The sequence below is a fragment of the Sorex araneus genome, chromosome 7, assembly GCF_027595985.1.
Source record: "Sorex araneus isolate mSorAra2 chromosome 7, mSorAra2.pri, whole genome shotgun sequence".
Taxonomy (NCBI): Eukaryota; Metazoa; Chordata; class Mammalia; order Eulipotyphla; family Soricidae; genus Sorex; species Sorex araneus.
In genome coordinates, this window is record NC_073308.1 from 3,808,520 (window position 1) to 3,820,990 (window position 12,471).

The following is a 12,471-nucleotide window of genomic DNA, read 5'->3' on the forward strand; positions in this document are numbered from 1 at the left end:
TAGAACGTGAGCCCCCTGCTTCTGGTCCCTACAGGTTGTTTGCATCTTCAATGACAGAATCCTCTATGGACCCTCTGCTCTCTCACTCACTCACTTTCTTTTCTCTTTTCTGTTTTGTTGTTTTCAGCACACCCAATAGTGCTCTAGAGGTTACTGTACCATGGGTAGGGGCCAGGCGATTTGGATCACATGCTACAAGACCCAACCCAGCACCGCCTATGATACCCTAAAGCCAACCAGGAGTGATCTCAACACAGAGCCAGGAGTAAGCCCTGAGCACATCCAGGTGTGACCTGAAAACAAAAGAATTCAAAAAGAACAAAACCCAGAGAGAGCCTCTGTGTTTGTCTGTAGCTCAGGAATGCACCGAACCAGAAGTGCTGTCTCTTGCTCATTTTTTTTACCGTGGGGGTGAAAGGCCCTGCAGCTGCCATTTGGAGGCTATGGCGACCCGCTCCTTGCTTCAGGGGGTTGCGGTGAGAGGGAGGGAGGGCAGAGACCAGAACCCTGACCAGAGCCCCAACCTTGTTCATGCGACCACGCTATGTCTGCCCGGGTGTCATGTGATCCTTGCAGAGCTGCAACCAGGGTGGAGATGCTCTCGGTGGTGGAGAATGGACTGGACCCCCGGGCGGCCACCCTTGTAAGGTGGCCAGGGTCAATAGGGTGGTACAGGAGATGTGGGAGAGCCGCCACAAGGCTTTCGTCTACATGGAAAGGAATGGACATCATGTGCGGGGGCGGGGGAGGCCAGGCCAAGGGATAGTTGAGTAGCAGTGGATCCCGGGGTCTCCTTCCTCCTTTAGAGCATCTGACTGGGGATCAAAGGGAAATATCAGCGCCATGGGGGCTCAGGGAGGTCCCCTGAAAGATTTCCAGTGAGCCTGCTGCCCTGGGGCTTCTTGATGGCTCTGGACACCACAGGGTCAGAACCTACATCCTAGTCACCCCTGTGGGTGGCCAATGGGGAAGTTACTGTCTTTGGACATTTGCTGTTTCCTGATTTTTCCAAGTATGAGTGTTTGCGACTCAACTCCTTCTGGCCCTTGCAAGGGGACCTGTTGGTGGCTGTGGGCCTGGGCTCTCCTGGCCTCTCCATGGGCCCTGCAGTCCCTGGGAGAGGCAGGGTGTGAGAACAATGTTTGGGTTGTCTGGCAACCAAATTCTGAGGTATCTTTCTGGGAGAAGCTGAGCTTGCTTTCTCTCCTTGCTGATGTTCCATTATTCTGAGAACTTTCTGCTGGCAAAGAACTTTGAACTTCAGTTGTGTCTTCTCTCCTCCTGGCCACTGGGACCTCTGACCCATACGCTGGTTCTCCTGGGAAGGCTCTTCCCTATACAGCCTTCCCAGTGCCCCTCAGAGGTTGGGCAGAGCCACTGGCTGGCTTTGCATCCTGACAAGGACTGAGTCTTTAGGCAGTAGGCTTCTGGTGCATATGTGCCTTCGTAGTCTCTTCCTACCCTACCCCGTTGAAGTTCAGCTGAAGGAAGCATTGTATCTTTGTTTTGTTTTTGTTTGGGGGCCATACCCAGCGGTGCTCAGGGCTTACTGAGCTAACTCCTGGCTTTGCATTCAGGGATCACCTGGCAGCCTCAAGCTCATAGAAGGTACCAGTTGTCGAACCCAGGTCAGTTGCTTATAAGACAAGCACTACACACTGCATTGTCACTCTGACCCCTGTTTGTACCTTGTATATCATATAGTAATACTATCTAATGTAGAAAGAACATTTGAAGTTGAACTTCCATAAAGATTTAAAATCCTTTATTTAGGAGGGGGGAGGAGGTGGGGCATTGGGCACCAGCACTGCTCAGGGTTCGCTCCTGGCTCTGTGCCCAGTAAACATTCCTTGCAGTGTTTGGGAGCCCATATGTGGTATGAGCAAATAGAAATGGAGTCAGCCACATGGGACACAAGTGCCATAACCCCCATACTGTGTCTCTGGCCCAACATCAAAACCTTTAAAGGATATATATAAAGACCTTTTATACTTCCACAATAAAAAGCAGATCCAGTTAAAAATAAAGGATTTAAAGACATGTTTCTCAAGGTAACATATTAAAATAGCCAATAAGTACATATATGGCATGACATGTACTCATCTGAAATACATAGGTCAGTGGTTTTTAGTTTATTCACACAACTGTGCCACCCGCTGTTGCCGCAATCTAAGTTTAGAATATTTGCACCCCCTTGAAAGAAGTACTGCTGCACCCAAAATAGCAGTTCCTCCTGTTCCCCTTTCTCTGGGTCTCTGGCAGCCATGCAGATGTTTTCTATTTCTATAGATATTCCAGTTCTGGACATCTCTTGGAAATTAATTGATGCATCATGGAGCCATTTGTGATGCTCTTCATGCTTAGCCCAGAGGTGCTAGCAGGGCATCATGGCAACATTTTGGTGATTTCAGACCATCAGAACAGCATGCCGAGGGGGCCATATGGTGCCGGCACCTTCTTAAACTGTCTCCCCTGCCCTCCTTCAAGTTTGTTTATTCTTGATTTTCAGGCCACACTTAGCAGTGCTCAATATTCAGGGGCTACTCCTAAGACTTGCGATGCTCAGGGTTCATGAAGTACTGGGATCAAACCTAGGTCCCCCACATGCAAAGGCCTTGAGCCATCACCTCTGCCCCAGTTAATTTCTTCTTTCAGCAAATACTTACTGAGCACTTCCATGTACCAGGAACTGTGCCAAATGAGGAGGACAGAAAAGTACATAAAAAATCCAGCCATGGGACTGGATCAATAGTACAGCAAGTAGGGCAAGTACAGCAAATGCCTTGCACGTGGCCAACCCGGGTTCGATTCCCAGCATTCCATCTGGTCCCCTGAGCACCACCAGGAGTAATTCCTGAGTGCAGGACCAGGAGTAACCCTTATGCATCACCAGGTGTGACCCCAAAATGCAAACAAACAAACAAAAAATTCAGCCTTGTCCTCAGTGTAGTAATCTCAGTGCTACAGATGAGGAAGTTTATTTCCATCTGATAGAAATTGGGACTCAGGAACCTGAAGTGTCTAGATGTTCCAACTGGTGACAGGCACAGCCGGACTAAATTCAGGCCTCTGCAGTCTCACGTCTTTCTCCCTCTTGGGTGGGAGTGAGGCTCCAGCAGTGCTGCTCTCCACTAGCGGTGCGCCGGAGTTCCTGCATGCGGTGTAGAGGATTGATTGCCAGGCCCTGTATATGCCAGGTATCGTGTGCTCAGCCCTTTGAGCATCTCCAAAGCCCTAGAATCCTTCCTAGTTTTTGGTTTGGGGGCCACATCTGGTGGATGCTCAGAACTTAATCCTGGCTTGTACTCAGGGATCACTCTGCAGGGCTCAGGGAACCATATGTAGGGCAAGGGCCAGCCCTGCTCTACTACTGATCTGGTCCCTAGACTCTTTCTTACCAAGAAAGAAATGCCTGTCTTTCCTTTCTTTTCTGGCTCTAATGCAGTACTTTTTCCTCTTACTGACGCTCTGCATTCTTGGTCTTGCATCAGGTGGGAAACTCAGCCCTGCCTAGAGGCATTCCCCAGGCTCCGGAGCAGTCCCTCTGAGGGAGTCTGCCTCTGAACCCCAGTTCCATGTGACTCTTAGCCCATGTTTCAGAAATAGAGAAGGTGGCCAGTGGCCAAGCTCTTGTCTTCAAGGCCCTGATTTTGAGCCCAGTCACTGCTTCCCCCAAACATTCTCAGGCCCACCCAGAGATGAATAGCAGAAATAGCCTCTGTTGAAAGAAAAAAAAAAAAACACCAGGGGATATAGGTGGTCCAGTGGATTAAAGCCTGAATGAGGCCACAAGCCTCTGAGGCCACAAGTCCAAACCCTTGTGCCAGTACATGTGCTGAAGTCATCCTGGCAGCCCGTTTTCTGGAAGCTTTGGTAATAGGAAGCATAAAAAACATTTTGTTGGGTAATTTTTGTGGGGCCACCAGGTGGTGCTCAAGGGCTATTCCTGGCTGGGTGTGGCGGGCGGGTGTTGGGGCCTACTCCTGGTGGTGCTCGGCTGGACCCAAGCCTCCTGCTTGTGAAGCTTAAGCCTCTCCTGTTGCATAGCTCCCTGGCCCTTGAAAAACTTTTAAATTGCTACTTGGGACCAGGAGAGAGTACAGCAGTTAGGGCACACTCGTAGTGTGCACCTGACACAGGTTTCATCCCTAGCACCACCTGGCCCCCCAGCATCAGTGGGCATGGCTCTGGTGGCCCCCAGAATCCGGGGGTGACCCAGCTACTGCCCAGCACTGCACAATACAGGTAGCACAGACCCTTAGGCCTTCGCACTGAACTGCCATGCCAGCTACTGAGAATCACTCGAGGGGCTCTTGGGCCTCCTGAAATCTGCGTCCCCTACCCTGTATCCAAATAAGTATGTACGCAAATGTTATACATAAAAACAACCTAACAAACAGCGGCTTCCTCTGAGTGGTGTGTATGTGTGATTTTTCCTTCTGCGCCTCTAGCATCAGGTGGTGCTAGTTCGGTAGTTCAGCAGAACAAAGTGTTGGCGTGGGTGTGCCCCATCCCGTGTTTGGTGGAGGACAGAGTTGCATTCCAAGGGGTGCCACCAACCTGGTGTTTGTCTGCGCCGCCCTCCAGGTCATCAAGAAGAGGCTTGTGGGCTCCATGAAGGCCTTGCAGAAGCAGTTCGTGTCCTGGGACACAGTGGTGACGAGTGAGGAAGCCGACGCCAACACCGTGTACAGTGCCCTGGAGGCCATGTTCATCCACAGTCTGCACACCAAGCACATCCTCACCGAGGCGGGAGACAAAAGGAAGAAGCGCACCCAATAGAAGCCCTTGTTGCAGCCTGCCTTCTGTCCTCTCCTGAAAGCTGTCACCCACAAGTGAGCTTTGGCTTTGGGGAGGTGCTGCAGAAATGGGGTGGGGTTGGGGCCATCGCTGTGGGGGGAAATCCCCAGCAGTGCCATGTTCTAGAGCACACAGGGGGCCTCTTACACTCTTTCCACTCACCGCCCCTCTTGGCTCCTGAGATGCCACCCTGCGCAAGTGCTGCCAGAAGCACCTCGGGTTCGTGAGGAGCTTGATTTTGAATGAGTGCTCAGTTCAGAAAGCTTTTCCTGGGCCAGAGAGATAGGATAGCGGGGAGAGCACTTGCCTTGCACATGGCCAACCCAGGTTTGATCCCTGGCACCTTCTACAGTTCCTCGAACCCTGCCAGGAGTGATCCTTGAGCTCAGACACAGGAGTCAGCCCTGAGCATCGCCAGGTGAGCCCCCCAAAATAATAACTCTCCTGTGGCCCACATGCTCACAACCTGTTGGATATCATTGGTTTGTCCTTTCTCCCTTGCCACAGAGCTTGGGCTTATCTGGTAATAATCTCTAAACAATTCTAGACTACATTGGTATGTCCTGCTCCCCTTGTCACTAGGAGCTTAGGTATATCAGTCACGCTCATCAAAGTGCTCCCGAGTCATTCCCATTCCTTTGTTTATCTGTAACCACTTATCCCAGTTTATCTGCTCTTCCTCTAATCAAACTCTGTTAATTTGTAAGGTCAGACCTTGCTAGGACAGTGAACTTGTATTATAGTAAGTTAATATTGTCTTTGTCCTCTCTTATGTCTTTTGAATAGTTTACTTTAAAAACAATATTCTTTTTGTATGGACAAAGAAAGACATTTGTTAATATGCTTTGGTAACATGGGATTTAATTGGCTTCAAATATTATTCCCTCCCGGGCATCTGCTTTCTCGACTTAAGCCTCAGCTGCCCTTACTTCCTAGCACCCCCAAAAGCAGGGTCCCGGCGAGGGACGGGACGGAACCAGGGCAATCGGTGAGTTATGTGCTACCCTGGCATCGGGATGGGCCTGGCCAAAGCGCCTAATGCTTAACTATATGTTAAGAGCTTGGTCATGGACATGTCATGTCATAATCCAGAAGCAACGATGAGACTAGGACCCTGCTAGGGCTAGGAAAGACTAATCTGGCCTGGGCACTGTAGTCTGAGATCGAGGTGACCCCGGGAGAGCAATTCTATAAGCTTAATGCATCTCTTGCTATGTCCATACAAAATGATTTATAATATGAATACTTATATGTTAGTTGGACCAAGAGAGGGGAAACACACCCAGGGGATTCCACTCTTGGGCTGATGTCCTGTTGAAAGAGATTCTGTCTCCTAGTGAAAGCATCCCCTAAGGCATAGAACTTTACCCCCTATTGATTGTAACCACACCTATGCATAAGCCCCGCCCCTGGATGGGGGCGGGGATTTAAGGTGGCTGTGAGAGGGGGCTGGGGGTGAGTGCTGCGAGTTCCAGGGGAGATCTAGAGAAGGAGAATGAAGTAGGATGGGGGAGGAAGAAGCAGGAGGAGAATCAGAGGAGAATGGAGATGGGAATGGAATAAACTGCAACTGAGACCAACCAGTCTGGCCTCAGTTCCTTCCTTCGTCTGCCTCATCATGGCCATCAACATCCCTGGGGTGGGGGAAGCGGCTGGAGACTACCTAACGAGGATGGCGGGAGAGACAGCGCCATTGCCATGTGCCCTGTGCCTGGCTCGGTGAGGTGAGGCGCTCCTCGCCCCTTCCTTTTTTGTGTGTGTGTTTTTACACAACAACTCTCTCACATTCAGTTTCCGTAAGTTACCCTAAGGGCTCATGAGCCTCAGTCTAAGAAGTTGGGAGCACTCACACAAATGCACAGCAGGGAAGGGGAGTGTGTTGTGCCACACCCTCCCATGCTCAGGGGCTATTTCTGGCTCTGTCCTCAGTGATATTGGGGGGCCTTGGGGTACCAGGGATCAAACCTGGATTGGCCACATACAGGGTAAGTGTATTAACCCCTTCCTGTACTGTCTCTCCAGCCCTTGGAGTTTATGTTTTAGTGCTTAAGATTTTTGCCAACATTTACTATATAATTTTTGTTAATAACATATAAGTTGGGATGACAAGATAGTATAGCTGCTAGGGCACATACCTTGCAGTCAATCCAGGCTTGAACTTCAACATACCAGGAGTGATCCCTGAGTGCTGCAAGGTGTGGCCCACAAACTAACAAAAAAACACCAAAAATTGACAAATAGAAAATGTTTTGAAAATCCTCCTCTACAACATAAAAATAGACCCAGGAACATTTCACCCTTACCCTCCCTAACTGAACTTTCTTAAACTTTGTTTTGAAATTTTCCTTTTTGTCTTTCCCTTATTTTGGTTTTATTTGTTTATTTATTTTGGAGGCAGGCATAGACTTAGCGGTACTCAGGGGTTATTCCTGACTCTGCACTCAGGCAGTGTTCAGGGACCCATATGGGATGCCAGGGATCAAACCCAGGTTGGCCACACTAAAGGCAAACACCCTCCCCACTGTACTATCACTCCAAACCCTCCTGTTGGTTAAACTTCAGCAGCACAGAACCAAAATTTTTTAAACAACAACAAAAATATTGGCATCCAATATTTTGGTGCCTCTGATTAAAAAGCTCACCATAAATGTGTAGGTGATCCCCTCTTACCTTTGTTTTGTTTTGTTTTGTTTTTGTTTGGCTGCACTCAGCAATGCTCAGGGCTTACTCCTGGCTCTGTGCTCAGGGGTCACTCCAGGTGGGGAACCATTTAGGGTGCCAGGAATTGAACCCAAGTCAGCCATGTGCAAGGCAGATGCCCTGATCATTGTGCTGTCGCTCCAACCTCTAGTCACCTCTTCTTGACTAGGATGTTTTGAAAGATCTGATTCATGAAGGTAGGTCAGAGTAAAGCTTAGCTAGGAGACTATCAGATAAAAGTCTTCTTTCCCATGAGCCCACCTTTGGGCGTTTGCACTCTCAGCCACGGGGGCAGATGTGGGCCGCCATCAGCTACTGTCTCTCGGCCCTGCAACAAGAGGAACCTCCACAAGGGAGGAGAAAACACTAGCCTAGTGCCCATTCTAGAAGGCTGAGAAGGAGACTCGTGTGCCTGAATGTGTAAGGGTGTGTGTCCACAGAGACAGGGACACTGGCTCCCTGTGGCCCCAGAAGCATGCAGAGAGGAGAGTAGGCATTGCTGGAGCCCCCTGGGGGGACTGAGTGGTGCCCTCCCCCATGTGTGTACTTGTGTCCACATGACAAGCCTTGAGCTCCGGGCGCAGAGACTTCAGGGAACAAATGCACTCTGTCCCCACAGCACAGAGGTGGACCAGCAGCACTTCCCTGCTCTGAGAATAAAATGATCCCCACATGACCAAATTCCAAGTCCCAAGAAGGAGTCTTGGGGCCTGGGCTTCTGATCAATGGCTGATCTAACTGCAGGCCCACAGTTAGGCTGCTTAGGAGTTCAAAGGTACTTACTTCCCCTTCCCATCTCATCCTTTGTCTCTGCTCTGTCAGCTTCCTTTGCCTGAAGTTCTAAGCTCTCATACCTGCTGCCCTCTGTGCTGGGGGAGCAGAGGGACTGCAGGGGAGGAGGCCTGTCCCCATGGGGAGGGCTCAGAGAGATGTTTGCTCTGTGCTCAGATCACAAAGCAGCATATCTCCCTACTTAGATTTCCGCTGTGGGCATCCTAGTGGGCAGTCCAACTTGTCATGCAGGGTATTTTTCTGTTTAAAGCTTCCAAGGGTGTTGTCAGAATTCAGCAAAGCCCAGGAGGACTCTGTGCCAACCTGCCAACTAAACCAGGAGGCAGCAAGCCCTGTGCTGCCCCGTATGCACTCCAGCACACGCCCCCGCACTCCGCCACATCAGTTCAGCCCTGCCTGCCCAACTCTTCTCCTGCGTTCCTTCAGACGGTGGATCCTGGACTTGCCACTGCTGGGAACTGCCCCTGTTGTCTCTCAAAGCACGAAGCACTCCATGCCAACAGCCTTCGAGTCCAGTGGGCGAGCTGACCAGTGCAGCCCGCCAGGGGAGAAGCCAGCCAGAGCCTCGGGAGGATGGAGCCGGACTGAGCGTCCTGGTTCCCTCACCAACAAGCCCAGTGAGTGGTGCAAGCTATGGGCAGGGCAGAAGGGCCCCAAACAACGTCTCAGCTAGTGACTCTGAGTGGTCCCTGCCTTTTCCCCATTAGCCCTGGATCCCCTCCCAGTGCTGGGATTCATTGCCTGGCAATGATGGAGCCCGTGTTTCTGGGTGTGAGTCAAGGAGATGAGACAGACACAGTGCTGGACACTTCCTGTGGGTGTGTCTTGTCAACGCATACCAACCCTGGGGGGAAGCTAATGCTCATCTGACCACAGACTCCGTGCTGAGGCTCATCTGTGCCAAGGCACTTTCCTAAGGCAAGACACTTTGCTCACCGAGACTTTATTTTTCCCTCAGCCCATATTAAATTGAAAGTTCATAAAATTCTCATTCTGCAACATGAATCAGATTTAGAACCACACACTCTCCAGGGACTGGAGCTGCTGCAAGCAAAGCAAATACTACAGGTCTTTGAGCTATCTCTCCAGCCCTTCTTGAGGTTTTTTGTTTGATTATTTGTTTTCTTTGGGCCACACCCCACAGTGCTCAAGACTTACTTCCTGACTCTGTACTCAGGGATCACTCCTAGTTGTGCTCAGGGGACCATATGGGATGCTGGGGATCAAATTGAGGTCAGCCGCATGCAAGGCAAGCCCCTTACCCATTGTACTGTCTCTGCCCCCTCCGCTGTTTTTTTTTCTAATCAAGAAATCTGAAACTTCCAATTAGAGCCTCTCATTCGCACCACATAACCAGGTTGGCAACTTTGAAATTATAGGATGTGAGTAAACACAAATTTTGAAAGCTTTGTGTCATCTGCAAACACTTTGTGACCTAGTAAATGTGTTATCTCAGGCTGTGTATCATATGTGCTCACAAACCAAAATAGGTACAAGGCTTAATATATGAAAGAAAATTATGTGGCCCCTTTATATTCCAAGGGAAATAATGCCAACTCTCAAAATGGGCACGAACCAGTGCCCAGGTCACTAACCCCCAAGGGAGAATGTAGCAGTGTGTTAGTCAAAGGGACAGATGTTCCGTGGTTGTTGATTTGACTTGAGCATTGGTGGAAAAGGTCCAGTATGAGGTCAGCTCCAGGTGGCTGGGCCAGGGAAAGGGAAGGCAGCTGCCCAGTGATGCTCAGGGGTTACTCCAGCTCTGTGCTCAGAAGGGCACAAGGCAAACGCCCTACAGCTGTCCTATCACTCCGAATCCACTTCTTAGATTTTTAATTCTTTGACATGTTTATTTTGTGTGTGTGCATATGTGATCCAAGAGATTGAAACTAGGACCTCACACTTAGAAGCCTGTGCTCTGCCACTGAGCCATATCCCTTCCCTCCGGCCCTCACTACTACCAATTTCATGTACATACATACATGCCCTTCATTTTAAGAACAGCTTTATTGGGCTCTAATTCACCAATTAAAGTGTAGATTTTAATTTTTGAATAGATTCACAGGATTGTGTAGTCATTACCAGAGTTTAATTTCTTTTGGTCCTGTGGCCACACCCACCAACACTCAGGCTGCTCCAGGATGTGTATTTGGCAGCACTTGGGGACTCAGAGCTGCCAGGAATACCGCCTGGGCCTCCTGTGTGAAAAGCCAGCTCTGTAGCCTGCTGAGCTGTCTCTTGAACCCCACAGTTTCACTTTAAAACCTTGTCATCCCCCGCTGAAGGAAACACCTTCAATTACCAGTCTCTCTCCAGTCCTCTCTCTGCCCTTGGCCTGTGGCCTTCCCTCAGCCACTTTGCTAGTAGTCAGGCCTGTTCTGGAGGGTCCCTTAATAGTGGATGAACCACACAACTTGCCCTGCTGTCACCGCATGACAGGCTCAGCCTTGGAGCAGCATCATTCCCTTTTGTTGTTGACTGACATTCCTGTGTAGGTGGCATTGTACGGCAGGTTACATTTTATTTATCACTGGCTGATGGACTTTCCTCTGCCGCTTTTGCTATTATATTTGTGTCTGTATGTTTTTATTTCTCCTCAGTGCATGTAAAGTGGAATATTGGGGGAACCCAGTATTTTGTGTTTATTTATTTACTTAACATTTTGTTTTTATTTCTATTTTCATTTTTATATTGAAACAGAAAATGTGGGTTGTTTTATACTTAATACTGTCAAATGACTTCTCACTACCTATATAATGTTCAAACTCCTTAACAAGCTCCTAAATAATCTGCTCCAATATCCCTCTCTAGTCACAGTCTATTCATTTCCTTGTTAAAATCCATTTTGTGCCTTTCAAACACATGTGCTTCTAAACTTCTCGTATCTGCTCTTTTAAAAAAATTTTAAATTTTATTTATTTATTATTTTAATTTTTTTTATTTTAATGAATCATCATGAGGTACATTTACAGACTTACTGACTTTCATGATTGTGTTACAGTCAAACAATGTTCAAGCACTCATCCCTCCACCGGTGCCCATTCCCCACCCCCAATGTTCCCAGATCCCTCCCCGCACCCCCAACCCAACCCCTTCCCACCTCCTGCCTCTGTGGCAGACACAATCCCTCTTACTCTCTCTGTCCTTTTGGGTGTTGTTATGGTTTGCAATACAGGTAACAAGCAGCCATAGTGTTTGGTCCATGCATCTACTATCCCCAGCGATCCCTCCAACCATTATTTATTTAGTGCTCCTCTCTCTGTCCCAGCTACCTTTTCCCCTAGAGCATGAGATCAGCTATCAAGCCGTGGGGCAGTGTTCCTAACCCTTATTTTAACTATCCTTTGGTGTTAGTCTCCTATTTTGTTACTTTATAGCCCACAAATGAGTGCAGTCCTTTTATATCTGTCCTTCTGTATCTGACTCATTTCACTTAGCATGATACTCTCCATGTTGACCTACTTCTATGCAAATTTCCTGATCACCTTTTTATTTCTAACAGCTGCATAGTATTCCTTTGTGTAGATATACCAAAGTTTCTTTAACCAGTGGTCTGTTCTCAGGTACTCGGGTTGTTTCCAGATGTTAGCTCTTGTAAATAGTGCTGCAATAGACATACAAGTGCCTATGTCATTTCTACTGTACATTTTTGCATCTCTGGGATATATTCCCAGAAATGGTATTGCTGTGTCAAGTGGGAACCAATTTCTAGTTTTTTGAGAAGTGTCCTTATTCAGAAAGGCTGAACCACTAGGGATTCTCACCAGCAGTGAAGGAGAGTCCCTTTTTCCCCACATCCATGCCAACACTGCTTGTTTTTGTTCTTTTGGATGTGTGCCAGTCTCTGTGGTGTGAGATGATATCTCCTAGTTGTTTTCATCTGCATCTCTCTGATGATTAGTGACAAAGAGCATTTTTCATGTCTCTTTAGGCCATTCAGATTTCTTCTTTGAGGAAGAAGAAAAAGGGTTTCTTCTTCTGTTCATTTCATTGCCCCATTTTCTGATGGGGTTGGATGCTTTCTTCTTGTGGAGTTCAGCCAGTGCCTTGTATATCCTTGATATGAACCCCTTCTAGAGGGGCATTGGGTGAATAACCTTTCCCATTCTGTAGACTGTCTTTGTCTCAGCAAAATGGAAATTGAAGAAACTTTTCTCAATATACTCAAAGCCATCTACC